The 11,199-nt window shown below is 41.7% G+C and overlaps 1 pseudogene across 1 annotated transcript; it reads right to left on the bottom strand.

Annotated features, from left to right (window-relative positions):
- Positions 1-6,356: 6,356 nt before the first annotated feature.
- LOC309621900 (RING finger protein 11-like) lies at positions 6,357-10,990 on the bottom strand (annotated as a pseudogene). Its single transcript has 2 exons — positions 8,033-10,990; positions 6,357-7,818 (listed from the first exon to the last, which is right to left on the bottom strand). The product of its transcript is annotated as an RING finger protein 11-like (transcript).
- Positions 10,991-11,199: the final 209 nt, after the last annotated feature.

Below are 11,199 nucleotides of genomic sequence, written 5' to 3'. Positions count from 1 at the left end.
AACGTTCAAAAGGGTCTGTGAAAAAGGCACTGTGGTGAGTCGCATTATGCACCCGAGCGTAAGGAGCAAGATATCTGCCACCAGCCCAGCTTGGCCTGGATTGCCTCTGTTTTAGTTCCCCTGGTTAGTGCTTTTCTCCCTAACCACTCTTGTGACTGTGATAATGTGAGTAAGGGCGGAGTTGCTAATGATCTATGTGTGAGGTAAGCTGGTTTGAGGGAGGAAATCTATGGACCTAGTCATTTTCCTTGGTGGTAAGCTTTCAGGGGTGCAGAGATGGATCTTCCTGGGGCCTTTTCTGGTCCCAGGAAGATATCGCATAGATGGGACCTCCCAAGACACACATTGAATCTTTAGGCCTGTTTTTCCTATTATGAGGTACGAACGAGTTTCTTCACTGATGGGGATGATGCTTATCTGAGAAGAAATTGTGAAAGGTGGTGTAGTGTAGAGGTGTGGCTTAAGCTTTTAAGTTTTCCTCCAGGTTTTTCCCCTAAGCTTCCTACTTCGGACGGCCTACTTACATGATACTAGTAGGTGATGTCCGGCTAACAGCTTCCTAAATATACCTGCAAGCCAGATCAGTGTCTCTTTTCTCTGTATTCCCATGGAAATCAAGGGTCCCGCCGAATTTTCCATCGAAACAGTTGATTTGTGTTGTCTCTAGGAATTCTAAAGGGCGTACCGTTGCTTCCTAACCGGTGTCATTTGGGAGATCCGCCTCTGTACGTTCAAATGATTAATTTTGAGACTTTGCTCATGTGTGCAGTAAACCCTTGAATTCCCTAAGACCTTCCTTTCCTCCATCTCCTACCCCATTAAGCCCGCTTCAGTTCATCTCCTGAATTTCTTTGGAATCTGTCAGCCAGCTCTTCCTCAACTTCCTAATACTGAACTTGCCTGTCTGTTGCGATTAGGTCCTAACTGGTGTCCATATATCTTGTTTCCTTCCAATCCACTCTTCACACAAGAAACCTTCAAAGCAAGTTGGAACGTTGCTCATAAACATCGCTCACAAACATTGTTTTGAGAATAGAAAACACACTGTTGGCCTTTAAGACTCTGCGTGGTCTAGAATCCTCTCTGCTTCTCTAGCCCCATCTTGTGCCACTTTTGCCCTCACTTTCTATGCTTCAGATACACTGAATTAACCTTAGTTCTCACTCATCTGACAGAAGTCAGTTCAGATACTATTTTTCACTGTGATTCCTAGCATTAAGGAATTTGATTATCAGGTTTTGTATGAGGACTATTTCATCAGGGGTACAGAAGTTCTGGCCATCTCTGGTTTTGGATATCCCTTATTTGTTGAGACCTTTGCGTTGTTTGGTTGCCTTTTGTCTGTTTTCCAGATGGGAAAACAGGAACAAGGGAAGTATAGGTTATTACTAGGTGGGGTTGAGCAAGTGGAGCAGCAAACTGCAAAGCAGAAAGAAGAGGGACGTACTATAGAGGGATATGATTTCCATCCTCAAGGCGCCTGCATCCTGTGCAGGGAGACAGCCTAACATAAAATGAGCCTAACAACAAATATATTGACTTCTTACTAAAAATCTCCAGTTCATAGAACCGAGGGGTTTGTACCTTCTCCTTTAAAAGTGATAGTCCTGGGACTTCCCCGGTGGTCCCGTGGTGAAGACTCTGCGCTTCCAATGCAGCAGGCGTGGGTTCAATCCCTGGTTGGGGAGCTAAGATCCCACATGCTGCGCAGCCAAAGAAATTTTTTTCAAAAGTTATACTCCTGTATTATTGGCTTTAGTGGTTTAGATTTTGTTTTACTGTTAAGAAGATTTCAGTTTATTTACCGGGAACAAACAACACATAATGTAAGAATAGTTTCCCAGAAACGATTTCCATCATTCTCTTCCTCCCTTTCTCCCGCAGACTGGTGTTTCACCTTGACAAGTTCTCTGTCATTCCATAGGAAAGCTGTCTGGCTTGGAGGTTGCAATCCCAGGGAATTTTTCATCAGCGGGGAAGTCTCCATCACTACAGAGGAATCAAGGGAGAAGTCAGTCCCTGGTAAGTGAGATGCTCCCCCTATACACCAACACAGCAGTCGTGTACCTTTCAAGGGGTTCAGGGGCAAGATGGGCAAGGCATTTCTACTAACTCTTCTTAAGGATCATGGACAGTGCCCTATGCTACGAGGTAAGCGGTGACTGCTGTAATTCTTACTGGTGATCCTTTCCTGTCACTGATTCTCGGCTTTCTTTGTATTTCATAGGACTGTTGTAAGTCCAATACAAAATGAGTCTTATTTTTAAAAACCTGAAATGTTTTACAGAGCCTAGCATTCTCATATAGGGTCCTTTCCATTCTCCCCACTTTCCCGAGAGGCTAAGAACACTTCACACCATGAAGTAGGAGAGGGGGTAGAGCCCTTTTTGATGAAATACATCAACAAAGACAGAGTCTTAGCCTGCTTGCTCTCTGGACAGGATCTCGGACCACAAGGTCTTCAATCCTGGTATAAATGAAGGAAGTGAGGACAGTTCAACTGGCACTCTCATAACAAGAGTTCTGAAACACCTTCCAAAGAGACTATAGCAGTAGATGAGGGAAGGGAGTGCTACAGTGTGGTAGTACAGGGGGAATGATCGGCTACAGCAGTGAAAAGTGTGGTACCGATTGGTGTGCTCTCGGGGTTCTTGTACATGTAGCATAGATGACCTCTACAGTGGCCCTCCCACCTTCCCACCTGCATTAGGTGTTCTTTTTTTTGTAATTTATGTTTATGTATTTATTTATTGTTTGAACTTATTTATTCTACGTATTTATTTTTTTGGCTGCACTGCGTCTCTCATTGCTGTGCACGGGCTTTCTCTAGTTGGCGGCTAGCGGAGTCTACTCTTGGTTGTGGTGTGCGGGCTTCTCCTCGCGGTGGCGTCTCTTGTTGCGGAGCATGCGCTCTAGGCGCGTGGGCTTCGGTAGTTGCGGCTCACGGGCTCTAGGATGCAGGGTCAGTCGTTGTGGCACATGGGCTTAGTTGCTCCACGGCATGTGGGATCTTCCCAGACCAGGGCTCGAACCCGTGTCCCCCGCATTGCATTGGCAGGCGGCTTCTTAACCACGGCGCCACCAGGGAAGCCCTAGGTGTTCTTACATAGAGTCTAAAAACAGAGAGCACTGAGAGAAGGTAGTGGTTATTAAAGGCTCAGGATCTAAATTCTACCTGTCTCTACACCCCTTCCCAGCTGTCGATTTGACCCCATTTTTGAATGCCGACCTCATTCTTCAACTTTCTCTGCCGTTTGTGTACTCACCTTGAAAACTTGTTTCTGTGATGCGTTGAGCAGACACAGGGTGGCAGATTGCAGAGGTGGAAGCTGGTGGTCGGATATTTGTGGGCTGAATCTCCTTCAGTCCCATTCCCATTTCTGGTTGCACAGAGGCCCTACTTCCTGTGTATGACACAGAGCCATAGGATTGCGGGCAGGAGCCAAGTTCTCCATACAGTAAAGACCCCAGTGTGCCTTGGTTATAGTAATATACCTGGCTTCCTTCCTGGTAGGTAAGTGACAGGCGGCTCTGCCCCTGATTTGGAATCTGAGATGGTGTTCCCTGAGCAAGGCTGGCAGAAAGCGATGGATGTAGAGGGACCATGTTATTGGCGTCTGAAGTTTTATCATACTGGGCTGCCAGAAACATGGAGGAAGCAGCTGTATGCCGGTCAGTGAGTGCCAGAGTAAAGTCTCCGAGTGAAGAAGAATTCTTTTCAGTGCTTGCTGTGATGTCCCACTCAAGAACACCTGGATAGGAAGCAGCTGAAGTGGAGATCTGGCTGTGGTCAGTAACTCCAGATAACATAGTCGTGCTAGAATGTTGGTAAAGGTAGGCACTACCCATGAGTGTCTGGAAAGGGGTACCGGTAGCCGATGCCGAACTGACGGCAGGAGCAGGCACTCTGGAGAAGTTGCAGACGCTTCGTGTTAGGGAATATGCATTGCTACAACAGATTTTTAAGCAACAGAGCAATCCAGCCAAGTTTATATTTTAGAGAGAGAACATCTTCCATGTGGAGGATCAGTTGAAATAGAAGAGATTGTTAGAATTGTAGGGCGGTAGTATTCCAGGCAGGAGATGACGAATGCCAGACACCACCTAGTCACAGACATAGCTTTTGCAGAGATCAGCTACATGTTGTTGTTTTTTATTTACTCTCTCATATAATTTTTTTTAAGTCCTGGACCACAAAATACTGTGGCATCGTTGGAAAAATCTGAGACTCGATTCTAGTCTTTTTTCTGTTTGCCTGCTCTGCAGCTTGGGCTTACGTTCTCAAGCCTTACTTTTTCATTGTGAAATAAGAACGGTGCTACTTAACCCGAGAACTCCCCAGGCACATAGACCCGTGGCGTGTGAGGAGCAGTGAAGGAGAGAAGGAATGGAAGTGCTTTGGGGACCCCAAGAGCCCTTCAGAAACCGTTTGTTCTTTTTAATATTGAGCATTAAAAGTGAAGGCATTCCATTTGTTTCACTCAAAAACAAATTCTGTTCTTCTGATAGCCTGTTTTTTTTTTCCACTCCCTTTTTCTATAGTCAGATCAGTTCCTGATGGGCATTCTCCAGTCCACACTATTGCATCTGATTGGAGGCTATGCAAAATTTCCCAGAGACAATGAATTTTGACTGTATAGTAGTTAATTCTTTATAGTACGTTCCTGCAAAAACACTCTTTTCTTCAGAGTTTTTCCTTTTCAGGATAGTGGTAGTGTTGTGGTAACTAATAAAGGCTACTCTTCAGAAAATTGTATAACTCGTTTTTAGTGTATCTACTTCGCTTACTTAATTCCATATTCCCTGTTTTCTAGACAGACTTCTTGGTGTCCACTGTACCCATGGTTTCAACAGGACTGGCTACCTCATGTGCAGGTGAGTTGCCAACCCCAAGAGGCAGAGCATGTTTAAATTGTTCTGTTTACAATAGTAATGTAAGCTAATGTAAGCTGAATGCAAAAAATGCAGTCAGAGAAGTGTATGAAGTGGAAGGCAATTTTGCCCCCTACTCAGATGTTACCACCAGTAATAATTTAGCACATATTTTTTCAGACGTAAAAAATGCAGATATAAGCATATACAATGGTCCCTTGGTATCTGCAGGGGGATTGGTTTTAGGACTCCCCATGGATCCGAAAATCCTCGGATGCTCAAGTCCCGTATGTAAAATGGTGTAGTACAGTCGGGCTTCCATATCTGCAGGTTATGGAACCGTTGGATATACAGAACTGACTGTACCTGTGATTTAATGGTATAGTGTTTTAGACATTCTGGTTTATAATTTAATATATGGAGGACATCTTCGTCTGACAATATTTGGAGACCTCATTCTTATTTATTTATTATTCTTTTTTTTCCTCCAAATTTGCTTTATGTAGTTGGATATAAATAAATGAGCACAAACTTAAGCAAGATACATGTAACAATTTAATAGAACCTGATACTCTTAATTCTTTCAGTGTTTCTCCAACTCATCATGGGGCTCGTAAGAAAAGTAACCAACATGGATACTACTACAGTTGAATGTCAAATCTTTAAGTGCTTAGGACATACTAAATCCTTGTATAATGCACTTATGAGGAACCCTTCAAGAGACTTGTGTTTTGTATGTAGCAAAAAGTGTTAAGAGTCAAATATTCAACTCAGTATAAAATAATAAGAAACACTTCTGATTTGTTAGGTTGAGATTGCTTCTCCTTTTACTAATGAATGATTGTTTTAGCTGTAATATCACTGAGCTGAACAAATATGTCACCTTGGAGTACATAAGGAAAAATAAACACATGCTAAATGGGTAAAACATTACAACTACATCTTTACTAGACCATCTCTACTAACGCTTCAGAAACTTAGAGATTTAGAGTGTTCTTACGTTAATTGCAAGAAAAATAGAAAGAGAGAAATTCCTTCTTTTTTGAGATCACAGCTGTGAAGTCGTGATTATACAAATTCTTCATTTGTGTGCAAAACATGAAACACATTTCTCTTAATTCTCCCTGCTTAGAATTGTCAGTCAACTAGCAGGACTTTCCTTCCAAGAAACAAGAGACTGAGATGTGTTTTATATAACTTCAATAACCTCAGCACTACAGTAAGAAGACATGCAGTATCCTTTTGCTGTGCTTCAAGACAACAGGGAAGGAGGTCACAGGAAAGAAGAAATCAAAATGGTTACAACTGAGAAACTTTTCTCAGTGTAACCATGGTGCCACTTTCATTTTTACATAAGCATGGTGGCATAATTCAAGCTCAATACATCAGAATTCTTAATATTTAAAATTTACCTTGACTTTTAATTATCACCATGTTAACAACCAAAATAATTTGACGAAACTCATAAGAAAGGGTAATGTTAATAAACCCCACTTTACTAGAGTTAGTTTCTGGACACATTAGCTCATTTTTTTTATAGAAGAGGGACAGTGAATCTCAGTTGGCTTACAAGCTAGGAGATCACTTTGAATTCTGCATTTCTTAACTGCAAACAGATATAGCACTTGTAACAGGTTATAACTGGTTTTCAGCTGGTTTTCAAGCACAGAGCCAGCCCCAACAGTAATAGTACACTATTGAAAAAGACCTAAGGCAATGAATTCCATTTCCAGTGGAAAGAAAGAATCGTATGGTCTTGGACAAACAATTCTGATGGTTTACTTAACAGTCACTTAGTAGTTCTTCCTTGCTCATAGAGCTTTATGACTTTTTTGAGGAGTGAAGCATTCAGCTTGAGTGGATAAATCCTTGTTAGGCTAAGACAATCATTATCATATCCCTCTTTGCCATGAATTGTCTTACGAATGGTCATATCAGTCTGTTTTGGCAAATGAGTAATTAAGGGAAGGCTGTTATTGTGCTTATGAGAATGATATTTTTCTCTGAGAAAAGATAAATAGGCATTAGGAAAATGACCATTTGGGCTCTTTTTCTGCTTCCTCCTTGTTTTGTGAGAATATGATATTTGGTTTTACAGCAGCCATCTTGTGACCCTGAGATGATCATATGCCAATAATGACAAATGGTAGATTAGAAAGAACCAGCAAAGACAGAAAACAGCAACATCAATAGTAACAACAATCACAGCAAAAGAACAATGGGACCTTAACTTGTGGAGTTCCTATAAAGTAAAAAATATAAGTGCTCTATGTTTATTCTAAAACAAAAAAAGAACTATGCAAACCAGCTTAAAACTCCTTTTTTTGTGCCAGTGTTCTAAAATGTGGCTTTTCATAAAACCTTGACCCAAATGCCAGCAACTTCAGAAAAGAATTTGGGTAGGGGGAAGAAGAAAGTTATCTCACTTAGGAAAAACAACCACTATCTTTATCCTAATCTTTGGCACACAGTTGAAACATATATAGCTGCTGTAACACTTTACACAATTCCTATGTACTGGAGGAATAACAAGATCTAAATAACAATTATATTTTTCAACACTGGGTGAAGGCTTTACATAAAAATACCATCCTCCTTTTTCCCCCTAAATTTCTAAAATATCACGTGCTTTTCCCCAACATCTGCAGCCGTTCAGGAATTTTTAGGAAACTTTCATGCATGATCTTAATTCCTAATCCCTGGCTCTTTGGGCTCAACCACAAAAGATCAAAACCACCAAAAATGATGGTTCACTTGAAGTCAGGTGAGAGACACTGGCTCAGTTAGTCTCGTAGGACAAAAGCAGTGCTGCATCAACTGTCTCCATGCAGGAGGGGCACGTGAAGGATCTCATCAGCCAGTCATCTGTACAGCCCAGGTGATCTGCATACACAGCAGAAATCAAATTGGGTTCTCATAAACAAAGTGCATCATACAGATCACACACTCCCCGATCTTTTTTTTTAATATTTGTTTTATTTTATTTATTCATTTATTTGGTTGCGCCGGGTCTTAATTGCAGTCGGTGGGCTCCTTAGTTGTGGCATGCAAACTCTTAGTTGCGGCATGCATGTGGGATCTAGTTCCCTGACCGGGGAACGAACCCGGGCCCCCTGCGTTGGGAGTGTGGAGTCTTTAGCCGCTGCACCACCAGGGAAGTCCCCCGGATCCTTTTTTCTGATCCATTTCTTCCAGGGTCATAAACTCCTTCAGGCTGATGCTGTATGAGGCCTATTCTTTGAGCTATCCTAATTTGCTCCTCTCAGCTGAGGTGCTAGGCGAGTCTGACTAGGTGTTGGATGAGAGACCAAAACTGGAACTTGATCCAGATATGGCAGCAGCAGCTCCTGATCCAGCTCCGTCCCCTTGCCAAAGCTAGCCCAGTCGGATTGAGACTTGTGAGGCAGGGAGATGTCATCCGAAGTGGGGGACTTAAGGCAGTTCCCCATCTTCCGGGGCTTGAGTGTGTGATCTGTGTGCTGTTTTGACAGTCTCCCAACCTCATTCTTTTTTTTTTTTTTTTTTTTTTTTTTAATTAGTTTATTTATTTATTTATTTTTGAATTTAAAAAATTTATTTATTTTTTATACAGCAGGTTCTTATTAGTTATCTATTTTATACATACTAGTGTATATATGTCAATCCCAATCTCCCAATTCATCTCACCACCACCGACCCCCGCCCTGCCCCGCTTTCCCCCCTTGATGTCCATACGTTTGTTCTCTACATCTGTGTCTCTATTTCTGCCTTGCAAACCGGTTCTTCTGTACCACTTTTCTAGATTCCACATATATGCATTAATATATAATATTTGTTTTTCTCTTTCTGACTGACTTCACTCTGTATGACAGTCTCGAGGTCCATCCACGTCTCTACAAATGACCCAAGTTCGTTCTTTTTTATCGCTGAGTAATATTCCATTGTATATGCGTACCACATCTTCTTTGTCCGTGCACCTGTCGATGGGCGTTTAGGTTGCTTCCGTGACCTAGCTATTGTGAATAGTGCTGCAGTGAACATTGGGGTGCATATGTCTTTTTGAATTATGGTTTTCTCTGGGTATATGCCCAGTAGTGGGATTACTGGGTCATATGGTAATTCTATTTTTAGTTTTTAAGGAACCTGCATACTGTTCTCCATAGTGGCTGTATCAGTTTACATTCCCACCAGCAGTGCAAGAGGGTTCCCTTTCCTCACATCCTCTCCAGCATTTGCTGTTTGTAGATTTTCTGATGATGCCCATTCTAAGCGGTGTGAGGTGATACCTCATTGTAGTTTTGATTTGCATTTCTTTAATAATTAGTGATGTTGAGCAGCTTTTCGTGTGCTTCTTGGCCATCTGTATGTCTTCTTTGGAGAAATGTCTATTTAGGTCTTCTGCCCATTTTTTGATTGGGTTGTTTGTGTTTTTAATAGTGAGCTGCATGACCTATTGATATATTTTGGAGATTAATCCTTTGTTGATCGGTTTATTTTTTTTTTTAAGGCTGCATTGTTCCTTTGCTTACTGATGAACATGTACAAGTCAGAAGTTTTTGATATTATAAAACATCAAAGTAATGAACATTCCTGTGTGAACATCTTTGAATATATATGCTTTGTCTCAGTTAACTTCACTCAGAATGGGACTTCTGCATCAAGGAGTTTATGCCCTTATGCTTTTTGTGGGTGTTGCTACACTGTACCAATGTATGGTTGTTCATGCAGGAAATACGTATTGAGCATCTGTTATGTTTAAGCACTGTGCTGGGTGCTAGCAAAAAGACTTGAGAAATTTTGTGAGTGAGGAGACTTGACCTGCCTGCCCTTTGTGAATTCTAGCAGTCCAGAGAGGGAATAGCTATTCAAGAATCACACTCTGCATGTAGAATTACAACTCTGACAGGTGCCAAGGAGAGGGACATGGTACCATGAGAGCATATTTTAGGGAGGATTTGATCTCATCATGGAGATTAGAGAAGGTTTAGGGATGTTTCAGCTGATATCTGAAGGATGAGTAGGTATTAACCAGATAGGGACGTTGGGGAGAGATTTCTGAGCATAAGGAATAGCAAAAGACCCTCTAAGAGGAAAGCATATGCTGTGTTGGAGGAACTGGCCAGGAAGGTGGGGCCGTTGGGGGAGCATGTCATTATAATGGAGCTGCAAGTGTGGGTAGGAGCTCGATCGTGCAGGCTTATGTTTAAGGTTTCAGACTTGAAGAGTAATAGAAAACCATTGAACTATTTTTGTTGAAGGTGAGTGTGTGGAACATACCCAATTGCATTTTCAACCTATCGTTTTGCTACCGAGTGGAGAATACACTGCAGGGAGAAAGAGTGGAAGCGAGGAAGCAAGTTAGGAGACTTGTGTAGAAATTGGGCATAATGGTGGCTTGGACCAGGGTATGGTGGTCATTTTGGTGGAAAGATGTGGACAGATTCTAGAGGTATGTAGGCAGTATCATTGTCAGCACTGGTGGTGGGTTGAGGATGAGGGTGAGGGAGAAATAGCTGTCAGTGATGGTGATTCCTAAGTTTCTGGCTCCTGTGGTTGGTTAGATAGGGTTTTTTAGATATGATGTTAATATTTGTCCTAATTTGTCTTTTGTTATTTGTTGGTTCTTGATGAATACTCTTGTCATATTAAGTCTCCTGTTTTTAGTGTACAAAGCATTTTGACCGAAACTGACCGTTGTATGTTATCAGATAACTTTTTAACATCTGCCAGTTTGGTCCTGTATTTTATTCTCTTTCATTTATTGATTAAATTGTTGTATTAATGTAAATAACTATATTAATAGATTTTCTAAAGTTGCGTTATCCTTGCATCCTTGGTCCTTGGAATAAAGCCTGTTTTTTTTTTTTTTTTTTTTTTTTTTTTGGCTGTGTTGGGTCTTTGTTTCTATGCGAGCGCTTTCCCTAGTTGCGGCAAGCGGGGGCCACTGTTCATCGCGGTGGGCGGGCCTCTCACTATCGCGGCCTCTCTTGTTGCAGAGCACGGGCTCCAGACGCGCAGGCTCAGTAGTTGTGGCTCACGGACCCAGTCGCTCCGGGGCATGTGCGATCTTCCCAGACCAGAGCTCGAATCCGTGTCCCGTGCATTGGCAGGCAGATTCTCAACACTGCGCCACCAGGGAAACTCCGGAATAAAGCCTTTTTGTAGTCATGGTATATATCATGCTTTAATAATTATTGATTAGATATGCTGATATTTTCTTAGGATTTTTCTATCTGTATTTGTAAAGCACAATTGGACCTTTTTTTGCAAAAACTTGATTTTCTTTCCTTTTTATTTACAAATGACTCGAATTTTGTTGTTTTGTAGATATTTGATTGATGTAGAAGG

Source organism: Balaenoptera borealis (genome assembly GCF_965194805.1).
Source record: "Balaenoptera borealis genome assembly, contig: HAP1_SCAFFOLD_1135, whole genome shotgun sequence".
NCBI classification, from domain to species: domain Eukaryota; kingdom Metazoa; phylum Chordata; class Mammalia; order Artiodactyla; family Balaenopteridae; genus Balaenoptera; species Balaenoptera borealis.
Note: the sequence above shows the minus strand (reverse complement) of the source record. Positions and strands in the feature narration are given on the sequence as shown.